The 20,740-nt window shown below is 39.6% G+C and overlaps 1 protein-coding gene across 3 annotated transcripts in view; it reads right to left on the minus strand.

The window, feature by feature from the left end:
• The window catches only part of GALNT11 (polypeptide N-acetylgalactosaminyltransferase 11), a 52,810-nt gene extending 41,808 nt beyond the window's left edge, over nucleotides 1-11,002 (minus strand). The window contains exon 1 of one of the 3 annotated variants that reach the window (XM_042802236.1): nucleotides 10,985-11,002. The gene's annotated coding sequence lies outside the window, so the exon portion shown is untranslated. Of the gene's footprint in view, nucleotides 1-3,637; nucleotides 3,948-10,851; nucleotides 10,964-10,984 lie in introns of those variants that run through there. The other 2 variants (XM_042802235.1, XM_033009724.2) reach the window with 2 other exon arrangements.
• Nucleotides 11,003-20,740: the final 9,738 nt, after the last annotated feature.

Below are 20,740 nucleotides of genomic sequence, written 5' to 3' on the forward strand. Positions count from 1 at the left end.
CAATGTGTTAGCCTTCAGTACTTTTAAAAGGGAAAAAATGCCAAGCACATTTCACAATATTTTGGCTTAAAAAGCAAAAGTAGCTAAAGGCTCTATGATCTGCCACTGCTTAAACACTGGCATCTGCTTGGATTAACCTCAACAGTTTAGTAAACACAGCGTATGACTAGATATTTCATGACTGTGCCAAAACTCATGTTTGTCAGAGGTCAAACAGAGGATCAGATTAACCTTCAAGATTTTTGAAATAGGAGTAAGAATTACTTGAGAAAACCTTAAAGTCTGCTTGTAGTTTTTCCAAGAACAGCTTTTCTTCTTAAAAAAAAAAAAAATTAAAATTAAGACAGATACACAACTCATACTACCCAGACTTCCTGCAAGACTGCCTGTGTATTTTGGACCTATATTAAGGCAAGGAACAGATGTGTATAATCTTCATTTTTAAAGAGCATTCTAGTAAAAAAAATATTAAACAAATTTCATCTTTCTACAGAGCGTTAGGATCATTTGCTGCATGACCTTCTACAGATGCTCTTAATTTTACTTTGTTACTGATTTTGGGGGGAAAAAACCCCAAGAAGATAAAGTAACACTACTTACAAATGCAATTTTGCTCTTTAAATCACTTCAACTTTTTATATATTCCTTGGCCTCCAAGATGTTATGGCTACCGTTGCTCCTCTTCCAAAACAGGCATCAGCATGAACAGGCTTTCCTATTTTCTTGTTGACTTGCTAGCAAACAACAGCATTAACAACACTACAATGAACAGAGGCCGGATTAGGAAGAAGTAGTACTCCAGTAATACACTCATCACATGGAAATGCCATTCACAGTAGCTTCTGCACTTTCACCAGAACTATTTTTTTCCAGGCATCCTTTACATTGTATCCAGTCTTAAGGGAGTGTCACAGTTAATACACTCGCAAACTGAAAAAGGGACACCTTTAGGCAGCTTTTGCTTCAGACACTAACACATATCAATCACTAAGAGCAATGTCCACTGAACATTCAGAACAAAAGCCACAGATATTTCCAAATAAAAGCTTAGTGTTTCATGTGCTCCAGAATCTAAGCACCAACTCAATTTAACTCCATATAAGAAAATCCCTCCTAATGTATTGTTTTAGCACTACATTGAATCTACCTGCCAGTTCGTTTTTAATTAAAAAAAAAAAAACAAAAAAAAAAACATTCCTTTTTGACCTAAGAGAAGGGATGGGTCATTGTACTTGATGAATTAAGTGGCTATTTTTGACATGGTGTAGGCAGGTAACTACTCATATAAAGACAGGTTGGGCCTACAGGAACCTACCTCATTGACATTCAGCAAGGGTCCTGCACCTGGGACAGACAAACTCCCCGGCTGCTGACACAGAGTGGGGAAGAGCTCTGCAGAGAAGGACCTGGGAGGTCTGGCTAAACAGGAGCCAGCTGCCCCTGCTGCAACGGCGGCCGACAGCAGATGGGCTTATCAACAGGAGCACAGCCAGCTGACTGAGGGATGAGATTACACCACCCCACGCAGCACCCAGGAGACCACAGGAGACTACTGTACCCAGTTTGGGATTCACCAGTACAAGACAGACATCAGTAAACTGGAGAGACTTCAGTGGAAGGCCACCAAGATGGTCACAGACTGGAACACTTGTCCTGTGAGGAGGAGCTGAGGACACTCAGCTTCTTCAGCCTGCAGAAGAGATAGCTTTACAGGGGGACTAAGAGTAGCCTGTGGCTACTGACAGGGGTGTTATCAAGGAAACAGAACAAGGCTATTTAGTGGGGTACAAGGTGGGAGAATGAAAGAGTTAAAAGACTAACATAACTCCCATCACAGCAACCCTCATTCACAGAAATAGACCACGGACCACAGGCTGTCCTCTTGCATAAGATCACTGTTCCCATTCATTTTAATGAGATGACACATGAAGCTCTATTTTTAATTAGCCTCTAAGTCAGTCCTAAGTGCAACTTTAAAAGCTTTGAGAGCCAACAGTTTAGTCATTTCAGCACAGCTACACAAATCCATATCATACAACCTAAAATAAATCCTCCTGGAAGGAACACAAAATTTTGATCAACACTTTATAAGTAAACAATCTCAAAATACCAATAACAGTCATTATACTTTATAGATAAAGAAAGGCACATAGAGAGACTAGTTGCATGAATTGTTGAAGACCTAAGAAACTATGAGTACACTAAGTCCAAAAATCATGAAGTGTTTTAGGAAGAATTTGAAAATTCATCTTCTTTATGTCTCTAGGTTCTCACCCCTTACTATTTTACCACTGTCAAATGACTCACATACTTATTTGTATTTCAGTTTTTGGACTTTAACCAGAGATGTCTAAATATTGCATACTATCATTTTTAAATCTGTGGACTATATATTGAAACGCCTCCTCTAGGAACATAACTTTGCTTATCAAGCTTTTTGGAATTTCTGAACTCCAGTAAAAAAGCTTTACTTAGCAGGCTGTCATACCAGAGGGAATGCAAACACTTCAGTATTTTTGTAATAAAAAGATTAAGTTTTTTTTTTACCCACCTCCATTTCAAATGCTCCCTTAAACAAATTTTAAAGTATCTTTCACTTCTTTGTCAAGAACAAACATACTAGTTTTTTTCCTTCCTGATAAAGGATACCTTTCACCCCACATACTCCTCCTATCCGAGGAGTGAAAGTATTTCACAAGGACTCTCATTTAAGGACACAATTTTAATAGAAAAAACAGTTACAAGTTTTGGAAAGAAAAAGTTTCATAAGAGTCAGGATCTCATGTTAACAAACAACAGAAAAAAAACACCAGTTTTAGTTACAACCAGTGGTACAACATTGCATCAAGCAAAGTAACATAATAGTCCAGTCTGATTAGAGAAAGCAAGTACACTTGGATTAGAAACATGAGCTTACCAAAATCCTAGTGCTCAATACTGAGTAAATAAGTGCTATACAGTAGACAGTTTCATGCTGCTGCAGTGTCCTCATTCCCCCTCAGAAAAGCTACTGGTCTCCCAAAGCACAGTTGAATGCATGGAATTTTCATACCTATCCCCCTAACAAATGTTACACCATAGGGCTGCTCAGCTGGATGCTACTTTAAGCCATCTGGCATATAAATACATGTCATGCCATTCGTGAGAGTCCTAAAAATACCTTCTTCCTTTTTGTTGCAAATAAATACTTTCTTCCAATTGAAACAGTGAGATTTTCTTTTCATTAGCAAAACCAGCTCTCAGGGAAGCCAGAATTTTCATGTACTGTCTCCAAAGAAAGATGTATGCATTCTGTAACACAGCCCTTCCTTCTTCACATATAGCTTAGAAAACAGCAAAATTAAAAAACCCACACTGACAATTTCAATACACCTCTCTCATATTAAAAAAACATGTATCTAAATATTAGTTTAACAACCCTTCAGCACTATATACAAATGCAAAACGTAAGAGAGCTTACAAGGTCAACTACAAGAAAGCTGCTTAATACCTTTTCTAAATGTTTAAAATCTACTTAGCTCTTCATTGCATTTTATGTCTGCAAAGCCCACCAAAATAACAGTGAAAATACAGATGCACTCCAAATAATTAGGTAAGACACGCTTCTACATGAACAGCTGAACACAAGAACGCTCACCTTTTTCCAGAAGAGTCGGCACTAAAGAGGCAGTGCAAGGTTATATAGTGAAAACACATTTACTGCAGTAGCAGTCAAATCCAGTTGGTGTCTTCATTCTCAGTGAACAATAAAACGCTGAGCCTGAAACTTAACACTTTGTTGCTGAGTGCTGCTTGCAAGTCCTAACTGGGAATGGGGTAACAAACAAGCTCCTCTATGACAACAGGCTAATGTGGATGGCTCTTAGGACAAGAATGGTGCAAGGTTATTTCTCATTTAACTGTATACAGTGGACCAATAGCAGATCTATTTTCCTATGTTTGTTTGTTTGGGGGTTTTTTGTTGGTTTGTTTGGGTTTTTTGGTTGGGGTTTGTTGTTTTGGTTTGGGTTTGGTTTTTTTTGTTTTTTTTTTTTGTTTTTTGTTTTTTTAACTGATTCATGATCCATATCTATCCATAGATTTGACAGCATAAAAAAGACTGGTCATTTTACTGTCAGTCACTGGAGAAGCATAATCAATCGGTGTATTTCTAAGGCATTCTTCATCATAATATCAATGGATTAGATCAGAGTAATGCTAGAGAAAACAATCATTAAGTTGTATACAAATTTAAATTCTAAAAATTCCTTTACTTCTCATTTTCCAAATCACTAGTAATTTTATAAAAATTTCCACATTTTGACTGAAATTTTCTAGGTATGCTTTCTATTCATCTTAGAAATTTTCATCAGAAGTGCTTTGGGCTTTTTTCCAGTCTTTTACAGGAAATGCGAAAACACATTTTCCAATTATTTAAAAAAGAAAAAAAAAGGGGAAGAAAAAAAAAAAAAAGAAATCAGACTTCATTTGTACAGCCCTCCTGCTAAAAAAGCTGGCAGCAAATCTGGCAACAAAACAGACCTCACTGAAGGACTTCTGAGTGGGACAGTGGACACTGGGGTTGACCGGTGTCAATTTTAAACCGGTGACTACTGATCATGGACACTTTATTTTGTACAAGTTTCTTCTGCAAATCCCAGTTCTGCACTTAGCTCCAAGCAGAAATCTATCAAGTGCAGAACATAGTGCTGAAATCAACAGCTTATACAAAAAAACACACAAAAGACATCTGCAAACTCAGACTAGAAACTTCAAAAGACTACCTGGACATGTATAGAATGTAGTGAGTTAACTGCAGCAGTTCTGCTAGTACTACAGAACTGGAAACTGTCTTAATGAGAATGCTTACAATGCATCTTATCCTACAGCATTAGATTACAGAATTCATAGACCTCCAAGCTGACTCCCCACATATCATCCAAGTCTACTTCTTTTCTCTTTTTCTTCAGGGTTCTCATTTCCAATATGCAGAAACTTACATAAAAATACAAGTGTCATGCTTGGATCCCAGACATGTTACATTCACATGCCAAAAATTGCCACAAGCAAGATAGCACTAGCCTATCAACTACTTGTTGTAGCATTGCAGTCTGCCCTCGCAACTTAGTTTGGTTAGTCCATGATCAAACACCTTTATGGAGCTTGAGTAACTGGTATTAGCATACACAGACATCATTTGTTTAAAAAGAGAGATGAAATGTAGCACCAGAAATGAGTAACGTTAAAACAAGTTACAGTTTAAATCCCCAAACTGCCTCCGATAGGAAAATATGTAACTCATTCTAAACCACACAGACTTCTTAACTCCTGTTACATTTCTCCACACTATTAAGAAATGGAACTATCTTAGAGATTTCCTCAATACATCATGTCCTAACTTGAGTTTTCCTGGGTAGATGGCCATTGTTAAAAAAAGTAGAATTGAAAGAAGTACTAAAAGCAGGCACTAAAAATAATTCAGTGTCCATTTGCATTTCTAATGTGCAGAAACAAAGGTCACTTGGAGTTTTTCACTCCAAGCTTTAGCAGAGTCCACAGTATCCATGCCATTTGGAACAGCAGAGGCATGGGACTTTCATTTTTCCCATTAAGAAACTCTTAGAAAGACCAAAAAACCCTGCAATCTTCTTGGGTTTGGATCCATTTTCTCAACAGAAGTTTAAAGTAATTTCTGCACATAGGTTTCTACTTCTCTCATTTTTTCTCACTAATGTCTCCAGCATAGAGACATATAAAAAAGGAATTCTAAGGATGTAAACATACTACATGTTCTCTCCAACTCACTGACAGAACCAGGACACCTGTACAGTTATCAGACGGACCTGTGGGACTTTCTGGTTGAACTACTTGCCCTGTTACAGATTCTGATGAGAACCTTAGCTACTCTGTCTCAGCTCTCACCTGTAAAACCTGACTGATGCATTAAGGCAAATACATAAATATATCAAAGGTTCTGAGGACACAATAACCAGAGATGATACAAATATCAAGCAGAGCTCTGGGTTAGAACACCAATAACTCATACCTTCTGCTCCCCCAGCAAATCTGTTTCTAAATTACACTAGCAAATTATTGTATCGGCAACATTCTCTCTTTTGCCCTTTCCTAATACAATACAGTAATACTAACAAAGGGGTACCATTGCTGGCGGACATACTTACAGATGGAATGTCAGTGAAAACACTTTCACTTCTAATCTAAGCTATCGATTTCACATAAGCTTATCTTGCTAAATATTGTATTTGACAATAGGGTAGGGAGTTTTCCAAATATGTAAGTAAACAGACCTTCTGTTAGCATGCTTCTGGAAAAAAAAAAAAACATTTTCATGGATATTAATTATAGGATTAGAATAATAAGGCACTAGCATAAAGAGATTTTACACCATCTGTAAGAAGAATAAACTGCAAGTTATGCCAAAAATTAATTTTGTCTTTCATTTCATTCTACATGGTCTTACAGACACAATCTCTCCTTCTCAAAAGAAATCACTCTGAGGAAAGAGTTGTGGACCACTCCTTTTCTATCCCCTGTTGGTCACTTTTCTTCTACTTATCTATTGCCAACGTTTCCAATGGGAATACATACTCAGGATTTTGATGTTGAAATCACAGATGTTGCAACAAAATGAATAAGGGTAAAAATACATTTTCCCACTTCACTAGGAGCCATGCTTTCCAACACACTGTTAGCACTAAGGGTTAGCATGCAATCCAAAATTTAGCCTTCTCTTGCTTCACAGGCAATGAGTCTCAGCATCTGCTGACACAAGAGATGAGAGATTCATGCTAACTGACAAAATTAAAGCTATTCCAGGAAACAGAAAACTAAAGAAAGCAACTCCACTAACAAATATGAGAGGTATTATCATAATTTGTTCTTGATGCTACACTTCAGGAATCAGCAAAATAGTCAAAATACCCACGAAGATTGATTCATAAGGGGTTGTGTAACAGCATAGTTTTGTGCTTCCTGGAAAATGATCTCTGTTTTAATTAAGGCCACCTCCAAGGTTTAAAGCATCTAATTTAATCCTTGTCTGCACAAGAAAATCTGTGTCATTTAGCCAAGCAATACTTGGCTAGTGGTACATAAACTAAAAAGACAACCTCTGTGAACATGCTCCTAACATTCATTAAGTATTTACTTAAATCAGTTTGGCACATAACAATCATTTACTGAGGTAACTTCTTTTTAGCATGTCTTTGCAAGTTTTTTAGCTTAACCTGTCGATTTAAAATTCGACTTCTTAAACGGTAGTGTCTCACTGTTGAAGTCTTAGGAATGACAAAAAGTTGTTGCAAGTAAGCAGTTACCTACCATCAGCTGCTCTGCAACATTTCTTCATGCACACAATCTTTCCTCCCTCTTGCATAGCAAAAGAAAGTATTTTTGTCAAGGTAGCTTGCTCCACGGCAATCAGGGTTAGAGCATGTACGCTAACAGTCAGCGTAGCACAGCCGATAAGGTATAACTAGCCACAGCAAACCTTCAGGCTCAGAAATGCAAAACTTGCAATCCCCCTACTGCCACAAGAGAGAAAACCACTAAGATCAACTGCTCCAAACTGAACTTAGAGCCAGCAAAGACTTCAAAGTATCTACCTGTGAGCAGTAATGGGGTAGTGGGGTCTGGACTCCTCCCTAGCCTGCACATCTATTTCTTGTTCATACTACAAAGCATAAAGCAGGCAGTAGGAAGTCCTGAGGTTCCCTGCATTAGGGGTTTCCAGCTAGTGTAAACAATGAAAAAGTTGATTCACCCCTGAGCATTGTATTCCAGCTTCAAATATGCAATGTATCTGGTTGCCAAAACCCTAGGCTGCATAAAAAAGGCCTGAGATACAGCACATCACTCTTACAGGCACTTCAATCCATACTCCACATTTTGGTAACACCACTAATCCTTTAACCTACAGATTTAACATATTTTCACATCTCAGGAAAGGAGTTCAGAAGTTCATACAACAAAATATCTGAAACTTAGTATACTTGAAGTCAACCTTTCATTGAAACAATATGATCAGCTTCCTAATTTTCCCCCTTTTTGTTGCAGTGTACTCCTAGTTTTTTCAGTTTTCAAATAAAATATTAACACTAATTATTACACAATGCTGACTCACATGAGAAACATGCTAGAACACAGCTGAACGATGTGGTGGATCCTATTAACTCTTACACAAAATGAGCTGAATAAATGCATTTACCCATACTGTTAAACACTGGTTTAACAGCCAAGGCCTTTGTACTGACAGTACTTTATACATTAACACAGTAGCTGCAACAGCAGATGCATTCATCTCCATAAGCCACCACATGTTTTGAAAAGAAACCTTAGATAAGAATCAAGACAGTTCACCTACCTCCTACACACTAATAGGGATTGAAACAGACTTCACCTCTGTAATAACTTTTGAGAAGAACAAACAAATTAATTTCTGCACTTGAAACACATGAACATACTTTTGCTCTTCAACAGCAAGCAACATTGCTGTATTGCTACACCTCTCCAAAGTGAATACTACTAAAGAAATTTACTTGATTTTAGGGATATCTGTAACTGTGATATTGCCTAGCCAGATAGATAGAACTGTCTAGAACGTCAATAAATTAAATTGTCACAGAAAGGAATGATTGTATTTTTTCAAAATTTTACCTTTTTCCCTTCAGCTTTAAGTCTCCCCTTCTCTACTTCAGTAATCAGCACAGCTGCCACACTGCCAAACTCAGTCTGCCAGCTGCTCAGACTGCAACCTTTTTAGAGTACCTTCCAAGGCAATGTAACTGAAGTAAGAATGATCCTCCCTCTGTTCTCGTCACCCCTACAGCACCCTATTATTTCTTGCTGGGAGATCTGAAATTCCCACTTTTACTATCTGCTCAGATACTTCTAATCTCATCCATTTGACCCACAGTTTGCCCCACTCCATTCACATGCCCTGTAACTACCATTAAAAATTTGTTTTTTCTAGTACCTACTATGAGGAAGCATGTTTTGTATAGACAAATTTTCAAGATACTAATAATTCATATTTATTTTCCTTATCATGCTGTTTCAGGGCTTTCTTCCTCCTAAAAAGCTTGAATCACACCCACTGTTATTTTACCTCACTATGAAGATGACAAACAGATTCACCCATTCTCATAATCTACTGTCACACAGCAGCTTAGCAGGAACTCTTTCCAGTTTTACTTCTATGCATAATGGAGTATCAATTTGCATCCTCTGAGACAAAGTGATTAGATAGCAGAAGACAGGCAACAGGCCCCGAAATCTGCAGTCAGAATCTCTTAAACCAGAACACATGTCACTTAGCCTGCTGGCTTCCTCATCTGAGGCTGAGAAATGAAGGCTCATTAGAGCTGCAGTGTTATTTCTTTCCTTCCCTGCTGCAGAAGAGCTCCTAAAACTCTGCAGGAGCTTATCTAACCCAGAGATGAGGAAAAGCTTATGCAGAAGGCATGCAGTTCTTCAGAGACAGTTATACTGGGGGAGGCCAATTGGTTGTTAATCAAAAGCCTCTTATCTGGAACCACCTGGACATTTATGCTGTTCTAAAATGAGGTCTAGGAATCTTAGACAGACTATTTCACATATGCAGAGGTTCTCTACGGGGTAGCAGGGCTGAAATACACTGTCAGGGAAAGGGTGATACCATCCTTTCCATGCCACAGCCTGCACTTAGATCAGCTTAAGCTAATCAGAGATGCCTGGAAGCAGTTTTCTATTGCAATGGGATCCATATGATAGAAAGGGGGAGAAAAAAAAAAAAAAAAAAAAGCAGATGCTAGATCAGAAAATATTCAAGAATATTTAACGTCACTTACAGACTACTATTTCTAAGTAAGGACAGAAGGAATTTGATCTATTGTTGAAATAAATTTTCCAGGAAAAAAAAAAAAGTCACTACATGAATGCCAATAATCCTGCCCACTTGCATAATTACTGTACTGGCATTGAGAGATTTCACCATTCCTTCAAACAGAAGCAATACTCCAAATGCATGGGAGCAAACAGATAAAGCAGTTTGTTTACAGAGCAGCACCAAAGTCAGGAACAAAAAAGAAGAAACTGTTTAAAAATAAACTTCCCTGTCATAAATATAAGAATGCTTTAATACACCACGGAGTCAAAGAGCCCTCTAAAAAGCAATGTCGGCCCTCGCCCTGCAAATAAATCAGTGAAAGGAGCAACTCCAGCAAAACTATCATGTCCAGATGCTCACATTTTGGGCTGACAGTTGCATAGTTTCAGCCTACCTGCAGGTGGGCTGCTACTCCTTTACATGCATTTAAAGATTAAAAAAAAAAAAAAATTATTACGTTGTATTCCACCCTATATCACACAACCCACGCCGGCCTCACGGTCTCTCCCCGGGGGAGTGCTGCTGATCAGCTTAAACTAACGGCCCTCACCATGCGGCAGGCTCACCCGGCCAAGCCTTCCCGCTGGAAGCTCACCCCGCTTACTTTAAGCAGAAACGGGGAAGCCCTGAACCCGACCCCCAGCCCCGGTGAAACGGGAATCGCTGCCCCCGGGACAGGCTCGCCGCGTCCCTCAGGACAGGCGGGAAAACGGCCGGGGCCGGCCTGATACCGCCGCCCGCCCCGTTCCCTCAACCACGGGGCTGCCCCTCACGCCGGCCCCGGCCCCTCACCCTCCCCCCGCCCCGCGCTGCCCCTCACAGCACCACCGACCCCGTCCCTCACACTGCCGCCGGTTCCCTCCCGCCGGGAACCGCCTCGCCTCGCCTCCCCTCACACCGCCACCACCGACCCCGTCCCTCACAGCGCCGGCACACGCCGCCACCTCCTCCCCACACCTGCGCGGCGGGGGCGGCCCCGCACTCACCAGCGCGGCGGCGGCCGGCGGGACGCGGCGGCGCCGCCATCGCCCCCTCCGCCCGCCCCGTGCCCTCAGCGGGGGCGCGCACCGCCCGCGCGCGGCGGCGGCGGCGGCGGCGGCACCACGTGACCGCTCTCACCTCCCTCCCGCTCGCCCTGGCCGGCGCCGTCACATGAGGCGGGCGGGGCGCGGCCGCCATGACAGGCGGAGCTGGGGCGGCCTGAGGGGATGGCAGGCGCTGGGAAGGGGGGAAGCCGTGGGGCTGTTGCCTGGCCCTTTTTTCACCGAGCGGTGCCCGGCCATGAAGCTACTCGGGGCGGGAGGGTTGGTTTCAGGGCTGTGAAGGTGCGGCCTCCAATCCTCCGTTCCCCTCAGAGTTGCTGTGCATCTGCCCATCCCCCCTGGGCTTGCAAGTTCTCTGGCAGCGCTTTCTGACGGCTAAAGCCCTTTTTAGTCCTCCAAGGAGTTGTCTGCTTTGGGCTTCATGGTCTTAAGTGGCCCTTGGAATTATATTTCCAGGAACTTCGAAAGGGGGAGAAGAGGTGTAGGTCAGTCTGATGTGGGATGTCTGGGCCAATTAGGAGATGTTTTCTTCACCCTGTAATTTGAGTAGCTGGCTGGAATGTAGGGGACTGGTTTCTTCTGTTCAGTGAGAAGGGGGAGATAGCTGAGGGAAATCAACCACAGCCACCCTAAAATAACCTGAGCTTGGCAGTTAAGGTGCATCTATAGCAACAAGAGTTTACATCCTCAGGTGGAGAGGCATGTTGAACCCTCAGATCTTTCATATCCAGAGTAAGTGATCTAACTGCTGATTTACTCAATGAAAGGGCGGTGGGGTAGCTTCACCATGGATTCATCTTTGTGTGGGACCTCACTTGGCAGGTGTTCTTTCAGGAAGGGGGGTTGAAACTGGAAGGCATGTTGGGTTTGTAAACCCTTGTGAAATTTAACAATGAATTGTCAGATTTGTTCAGCATAATCAGGACTGGGAGCCTTTTTGTGAACTTAAGCTGCTCAGTGACACTTTGAAGATGGCAGATTTTTAGTAAAGTGAAAATTAAACAAGGTTGACACGCCCAAGCCTGTTCTTTGGTGGATATTGCCCCTGGTGTCCAGAGATGATGGCAAGGTGCTTTATAATAACACAAATAGAACAGAATACAGAACTTGACGAAAAGCTATAGCTACAGCATTAAAGTACAGAGGGCAAAAAGGCAATATATAATCAGAAGCTACAGTGAGAAAAAAAGGAATGACAGTCTGTGGAGGGGTTAGTAGCTGGATGACAAGGAAGTAGCAGGGATCAAGATGAAAGTAATGTGTGCAGTTAAATGAGATAGCCATGTAGTCAGCATCCCCATCAGCCAGCTGTTCATAATTCCTGTTTCATAATGGCTAATATGCAACTTTGATCTCTCTCATAATAATTTAGCCTGAGGACTGGAGGTGTGTGCTAAACTCTTAGGTAAAAGCAACCTCAGCATATATGCTACCTCTTTTCCACAGAACCATTATCCTTGAGGTCCTTCTAATTTGCCTAGTTATTGCCTACCTTGTAATTCTAGGTATTTAATATACCCAAATAGCTATTTTAGTTCTTATCGAAAAGAGTATTCCTGGTGCTTGAATTATCATTTTATTAACAGAATTAATAAAATGCTACTTTTTAGTGTCATTTATTGAAAGGTCTTTGAGATGTGTTTCATTTCTCAAAATCCCTGATAATGATAATCTGCCCAGCACAATTGCTTAATATGCTTTATGATAACTCGTTAGTGCTAACTACTTGACCCACTTCCTATGTGCTCACAGCAAGGGACAAGAACTTGTATAAAAATGCAAGAAGTTGTAACGCAAAGTAATCTTCTGTCAAATACAGTTGTGGTCAGAATCTGGGATCCATCTGTATTCAAGCACTGACATTTCATTTATTACATTTTTCTGGTTATGACTTGTCTTGGACACAAATGAAGCAAGAGAAGGGGACACTAAGCTACAAAGGGTATTCTTTAAGTCCTGTCTCATTTCTTCGATTGGCTCTTCTACTTTGTGAAAAAGGAGGTGAACATCCCCAAGCCCAAACAGAATTAATGTATATGATTTTTCTAAATCCAGGTTGTTCAGAACAAATTTCTCCAGCTAACATGTAGAGCTTGTTGACCAGCTGTGAAAGAAGACTGGAGGAATCTCTAACTGTTCTTTCAGTAACAGGGAGCACTTGCATCTGTTTCAGTTGTTTGCATTCCTTTTATAATAGTTGGCCTATGGGCTGTCCATGACTGAAGTCAGTCTGCACATCCTCTAGTAGAGTTTCTATGTGATTATAGTTTTGAATTGATTAAACAAGCCCTTGTAAGCGCTGGATTTGGAGTATTTGAGGAAGCAGGACTTTTATCTGGTTGTTCTCAAACTTTTCCTTCCTACTGTTATTTTTGCTGCATATCACTTAACATGTTTTTTTGCTTACTCTCCAAAAGAAAAAAGATCAAATGACAACTCAGTGTATGTGTATGGGTTTATCTGATCTCTTCTCAAACATGAAATTTTGGACCATATTCATCAAATTTGACAGTGGGTGGAGATCTCAAATAGATTATATTCTAAATAGTTTAACAAAAATAAATGAACAGAAGAGAGAGACCGTTATTAACTATTGAGAAAAAGCCTGTAGAACAAGTTCATCCCACATACCTAATGAATTTAAGTTCATTAGGATCACTCAGAAAAGAATCCATGGAGTTGTTGTGGCTAGTATGTTGAAAACCTCATTTCTGTGCTTTGTAGTAGGTGAAAAGGCAAAAAGGATGTTAGATATGTTAGTATAGGAATAAAGAATAAGATGAGATATTGTAAAATCCAAAGCAATGAGCTGATCAGAGGTGTGGGATTGCTTCCTTTTTTTTTAAAAAAAAAAAGTACTTAAATAAACTCAAATGGTTTAACCTGGAGAAGGACTATAAAGGAATGTGATAATGGCATAAAAATCTATTGTCATAGAGAAAGTGAATTCTGTGTTTTTTATAGCACAAGATTTAGATGTCCTGAGTGAAATTTCCAGGCAGTAAATTTAAAAGAAACAAAAGAAAGTATGTTTTCTCTTGAGTTACAATTGTAAATTGCTGCAAGTATATCATAGAGGCCAAAAGTATTAAAGTGCTCATGAGTGGATTAGAAATGGAAATGGAAAAAATGTCCACTGAGACCTCTTAAACATAATGGTAATGCAGCTGCCAGCTCAGGAAATCTCTTAAGTAATGGGGTGGATTCAGCCAGCAGACTAAGACACCTAAATTTGGGTTTCAGTGTGTAGGTGTCGCCATGTGAACCAGATGTCTAATCTCTTTTTGTACTCAGTAAAGAACTAATGTGGGATTTAGTTACATAAATGCAGGCATCAAATGCCGTTTTAGACATTGTGGAGTTTTCTACCTGGCCTGCTCCAAGAAGAAGCAGGTCTCCTAAAAAGCCTGTCTCACATGGAAGTCTGATATCTCAAACCATCACATTTGTCACTAAGCACCTATGACTTGCAAGCTGAACCCTGCTCGTAGTTGTTACAGCAAGCTATTCAGACCACTTTAAGGTAGATGTATCAGTGTATTTTGAACAGCTGAATAGCTGTAGAGTAGTTCTCTATTGGCTGTAGGAGGAACACTCAGATAAGATATCTGCGTGGAGTCACTTCAGCCTAGGTGTCAGAATTCATAGGTTTTTCCAGGCTGTGTCAGAGGGCATATTGCTTAGCTCTTTAATGCTATTTCCTTAAGTTTCATTAGCTAGTCAGATCACCAAGTTGATTCATCTGGGCTTGATTTAGGGGAAGAATACAGGAGATTATATGTGAAAAAAACTTCTTAAAATAGTCATATTTATTGATAATAAGGATTGTGTGAAGGTTTAGATTTATCCTGCATTGTATAATGGTGCACTGATGTGTAGTGACACTTTGAACACAGTTGCATGACTCCCTAATCCTGGAAGATACCCAATGGCCAAGAGTTCTGGGGCAACCACAGATACTGCTGATGAAGCCACCAGAATGACAGATTCTTGAGCTATTAGCTCCTGTGGCTGAGAGGGATTCTTTTCATGAAGGTAAATCAAAACTAATTTGGTTGATGACAGGCTTTCCACCCTTTTGTGAATCAGACCAGTTAGATCTTGTTAGAGTAGCAGAACTTGCCTAAGAAGAATTTGGGCTAAGGTTTGGGCCAAAGAAGTTAGAAAGAAAGATAACTAGAAAAGCCAGATGATAATTGGATGAGTTTTGGAAAGCAGGATCAGTTTTTTCATAAGTCTCTCATACTTCCAATGATTTACATTTTCTTGTTGGAAAGACAAAACTTTTAGCACTAATGCTATCCTCTTGAGCTGATGAAATTTTTAACAAAACAAGTCAGCAAGCTCTGACTTTGTTTTCTGGATATCTTAAAACAAGCTATGAAGGAGTATTTATTCTTTTAAAACTTCATTGCTTACCAGTTGTGCTACTGCAGCAATGTTCCCATTTGATATTTATTGACAGAATGCCTTGATGGTACAATAAATAATAGAGTCCCTCCTAGTATCACTGCTGTTAACAGAGCATCTATATCTCTCAAATATCCTGCTTTTCAAGATGAGACAGAGACAAGAGCAAACTTAGTATGATATAATTGGCAGGCCCTCTCCCTTTTCCCATGCATGGGACACAGATAAGATCTACCAACCAGCTAAATATATTAACATTAACCCATGCTAGTGAAGCATGAAAGAAGTTGTGGAGTGGTATGATGAGCATACGTGATGGGGCCCTAACACCTGCAGGAACATGAGGAAGAAGGCAGTTGTGTGAGTGACAGTGCATGAAGGAATGCACAGACCTAGGGATCTTGCCTTGTTCTGTCTTAGCAAAGAATTGCAGCACTGAGCATACAGAGAAGAATAGTATTGTCATGCTCTGTTCAATTCAACTTTTTTCCTTAATTTTTCCGCCCAATCTGTGTTACTTTTCTGTACTTCTTAACACCTCTCTGCTAGTATTTTCTGTAGAGTCTCTCCTGAACTGTGGAAAAGTTGTGTTTTATCTTTGAAGTGTTGCTGCTGACAAAATTCCATCTGGTTTTGGTGTTCAGAATTTCTCACTCTTAAAATCTGGGAGCAAGATGCTACATTTTCTGTCATTTCTTTTTACTGAAATAAAACATTCCTTGGGATCTGTGGAGGGAGGTAACTGGCTAAATGTTCTGTCCAGTGTTGCTCAACTGCACTCAGATCACTTCACAGGCTTGGGGTCTGAGCCAGCCTGGGCTGATTTTTTTTCCACTTTGGACTGTTTTGCAAAGTTTTGAGAATGAAAACAATCCCATAAACCCCAGAAATATCATAATTTAATTGGCTTTTCCCCAATTAATTATATTAGAACTCTACCAAGAGTTTCCTTCCATCCTTGTTTCTACTCCCTGATAAGAGAAGGAAAAAAGTTTATTTGCAGAGAAGGTCAGTTTCATTATCTTCTTTTTACAGATGTGGAAGTTAAAGCACAGAAAGATGAAGTTGTTTGTTCCAGGTCATCCAACAGAGCAGTGGCAGACAAAAAAATAGAACTGAGTCCTTCAGTTCTCACTCTGTTGCATCACTGTCTTCCTGTTTTGATGAAAATGTCTGAAATGTCATTTTCATAGGTAAGTATGTGAGATGTGAGGAAGGTTCAGACTTCCTGAAGCATGGAAGCCAAAACCTTTGGTTATATCACATAAACAGAGGTTAGACAGCATTCAGACTGAAGCAAAGACTCCAAGCCTGAGGTGTGGCACTTCTGTTGTACAGGTATCTTTTTGGTAGTTCTTTCTCATAGCAGGTATAATCTTCCCAGTATCTTTCTGTCAAAAGATACCTCAGCCACTGGCCCCATACCTAATGTACAACATAATGGTGAACCTTTCCTTTGTTTTTTTTTCATACTACAGTTTCGTTTTCTGCATTCTCAACGATGGGGTTTTCACTTTCCTAGCACTGAGAAAAGCATAAAAAGGAAGCGTGTGTAACAAACAAAAGATGATTTTCCAGTAATATTCATAGTTTCACTTTACGTCTATTTTTCCTAATGGTTTTACAAAATTATGCTGATTCATACCAACTGGGGGCAGTTCCTGCTTCTCTATAGCAACTTTTCTATCTGTTGTAGAATCACAGGGCTTGTATCCCTTCTTCTTCCACCCCCTCTCTAATTTGTCATTCTTGTCTGCTGTTTCTGTAACCCATCCTAAAAAAATTCCACAACTTTACAATTTTCATGACCAACCAGACAACCATTTAGATGCTCTAAATCATTCTTCTTTTTTTGATGCCTGAGACACCTCATCTTTGTATTGGTTTTTTTCAAAGCAGATTATGTGAAATTCAATAGCAGTTGTGTTTCCTATCTTGTGCATATGTGAGAAACTGAAGAGAAATTCTATTCTTATAGCTAAAAGGACAAGAATTAGGAGACATGACTGTCCCTCAAGGCTTCCTCCATAAATCTGGGTTTATTGCTTGATGTCTTCATTTGTTATATACAATTGATAAAATTCTTACATCTACAACCTATGTCTATTTTATCTATTTAAATTAGAAGCACTTGTGGCCAAACGCAGTTTTTTATTGTGCAATTATGTATCACTACAAACGAGGTCACCTCACGTCTCTTAGAATTCGTAGGCAAATCCAAAGCAAAACAAAGAAAATCCCCATCAGCAACATACTCTTCGTTGCATTACTAACTTGCGGTTTACCAAAGAAATGTGTTAGGGTAGGCTATCAAAAGTAGTGTTTCTAAAATGTAAGTTTTTGAAATGTCATAAGCTTGATTTCAATAAATGAGGAAAAAAAAAATAGAAAATAAGTATTCTAATTGGTCTACACAGAACCCAAGAGCTGTGCAGTTACTTGTAAATTTGCTCCCTATTTTAGCATGAAAAAAAATCAATATGTTTTAAAAGCTCAAGATAATTTGGGGACCTATTAAAAAATCCTAATACAAATAAGATGACCTTTGTCTTAATGATTTTAGTGAAAGATTAGTAGACAATTAAATGAATGACTGGAGGAAACCATTACTGCACTACCTGAAAATGTCAAGCTCTGAAAGAAGTATACTGCCTAAGGAAAACGGTGAAAATGGAAGATAAATACTGCTAAAATCTGTCCTGGGTAGATGTTGTGCTGGGGTAGCATAACGTTCTGTGCAAGTTGTGAGATGCCCCCTGGTGTTATAAACCTCAGCTGTTTATTTCTGTTGAGACGTTGTACATGGTCAGAGCAGAATAAAACACCCAAAGTATTGACAGAGGATAAGAAAGTGTAAAAGGTAAAGAGATGCTACAAAAAGCCACAGAGCTGCAGTAGAGGGATTGGTAGCAATGCCTCTTATGATCTAACTGCCATTTACAATAAGCAGAATTAGCTGTAAGCTTCTTAGTTTTAGGTAACATTTACAGTAGCAGGAGTTAGAGGATGCTATAGGGTGATTGAGATCCAGGTGTGGAAGTGGTCAGCATTTCGTGGAGGCTATAGATGGAAGGGATGCTTGGAGAGGCTTTGGAGGGTCACACAGAGAAACGTCTCCTTGACCCAGATGTGTTTTCCATAGCGCTGTGAGGGTTATGGGACCCCCAGGCCTGCCCTTGCAGCCACGTGTCTCAACTCCAATCACCACAAGCAACGATATATTCTGTCTTCTTCCTACATCAATTTCTACTTACTTGGGGCTGCTGAGAAGAGGAAGGAGAAGCAGAGGAGGGGACAGGAAAAAAGGAACTATTTCAGCAAAGGGGAAGAAGATGCTGAGCCAAAGAGGAAGGCCTTGGGAAGCAAGGCTTTCTATTCATATTACTGGGGTCAAAAATCACTGCTCTGGAGAACCAGTGCTCTAATATAGTAATGCCTGTTTCCATTTCTTTCAGAGACACCAGTGGTTGTGCAGGCAGAAGGCGAGTATGGCTTATGTGCTTTGATGTTTCTCTGTAGTCCAGAACCATGAGAAGAGTCCCTGTGCCCCAAATATCAGTGCTCTGACTACTAGGACACACTCTTACAGGAGTACTACTTTTCAGGTAGAACTTTATGTAAAATATCACTTGTTAGAGTAATGCTAATAAGTAGTAGTATGTTGAAAAAGAAGATTAAAAAGTGGAAATAAAATATTGCCAAGGCCTGAGATTACTCTGGTTGGTATAAGGAGGATTTAGAAGAGTTGGGATTTTCTTGGAATAGTATTGTAAAGAAAGAGAGAAGAATAAAATTGTAATTAGGATAGATAAACTAGTATTCTGTTCTTCCTTCTAAATTGGTATGGCTCTTCTCCAAACTTAAGTGATGGTTCTAGATGCTAGCAAGTGATTCTGTGGGGCTAGTTATCCAGGACTTTTCTGGAAATATAGTCATATAAAACATGTGGACCTAAAAATGTATAGACAAAAGCAGAATCAAAAGCAAGTGATTCTAAGAGTTTGAAGGGAATTCCTGTGCCGTAACGTCGCTATTTGTAACTGGGTATTTAGTATTTGCAACTTTGTTTTGGAGGATCTTCAGATGGCAAAACAAAAGATGCTGCTTCATTCAAGCACAAAGAGTACTATAAGCTATTTTCAAAACTAAATGAATGCTAAATCTGTACCCCTTTTGTGTGTGCTTCTGATGGAAAAAAGAGTGTATCATCTCGTGTCATTGAGAGAAAATACCAATGTTTTAGCCAGGTGCCTGATTTTAATGTCTACATATCTTGGAGATTTATTACTTACGAAAGTTTTGGTTCACTTGTGGATTAGACAAATGAGGACAGAGAAATGAAGAAATGAGGGAAAGCTCCCTTTGAGCAGATTGATATTGTTTGTAGCAAAATTTGCAGCACTTCATTATGTAAAAATTTCTTGTAAACCAAACAATCCTAGTGGTGTTCTTATAGCCTTTGTTGCCAAAAGAAATAAGGTAAGAATTTCAGCTTTCATTGTAATGAAAGCCTCCAGCCCTTGTGGTCAAAGGAATAAAACCTTGAAGATTTGACACATATATAAAATGATGAGTCATCCAACAAAAGTCAAATTAGAAAGTAATTAAAGAAAGATACAAAGTGAAATATCTTCTAGTGTTTTTTTTAAGAAAGCATTTCTTCTGATTTTACAGGGACCAACTCCTGGTTTTGTTAGTACTCAGACTGGTAATGCTGAACATAAGTCCCAAATATGTCTCCTGGCACTGTACCAGTTCAAGTTAAACCAAATATATTATCCGTTCTCCTAAATGCAAGCTTCTGCTGTACAGTATTATGGAACCAAGTTATCTGAGAGTTGCAAAGTAATACCAGATGGTGATTGTAGGTTGGCTGGAATTTGTGGTCTCTCTCGTCTTGCCACATGTTTCACCATTTGGAAGCTTCTAAACTATATTGTTCAATTATTTGTCGTCTTGGCTCAATATTCCCTTTCTTTCATTTTCTGGTTTGTTGCAATTCTTCGTGCTTTCGCTAGGTGGGTCCCCACAACAGTACGCTGGGTAAGCAATTTGTTAAATAGCCTGAACACATTTAGGTAAATGTGTATCTCCCGGTCAGTTTTATTACCACTTCCTTTGGCAGAAGTTCACTGCGCCACATGTTTCAATGTACAGTTTTGTGATTTAAAAAACTGATTAGAGTGTTGGGAAGTTCTCATAATGGGACGGACTTGGGGATCTTCCTAGAACTATTGCCTTTCTAACTTTCCTATTTCAACTGGAAGTTAAAACAAATGTGCTCTTCTTGTAGCCAGTCATGTACAGTTCTATCAAGTTTTGCAATTATTTTACTATTCAAAGGGTGTTGCAGAGCTGGTTGCTTAGTATATTCTTCCTTTCCAAAATCAAAACTTAGTCATCTTTAATGCTTTGCAACTTT

Source organism: Tyto alba, unplaced genomic scaffold (genome assembly GCF_018691265.1).
Source record: "Tyto alba isolate M040663 unplaced genomic scaffold, T.alba_DEE_v4.0 Super-Scaffold_38, whole genome shotgun sequence".
NCBI lineage: Eukaryota > Metazoa > Chordata > Aves > Strigiformes > Tytonidae > Tyto > Tyto alba.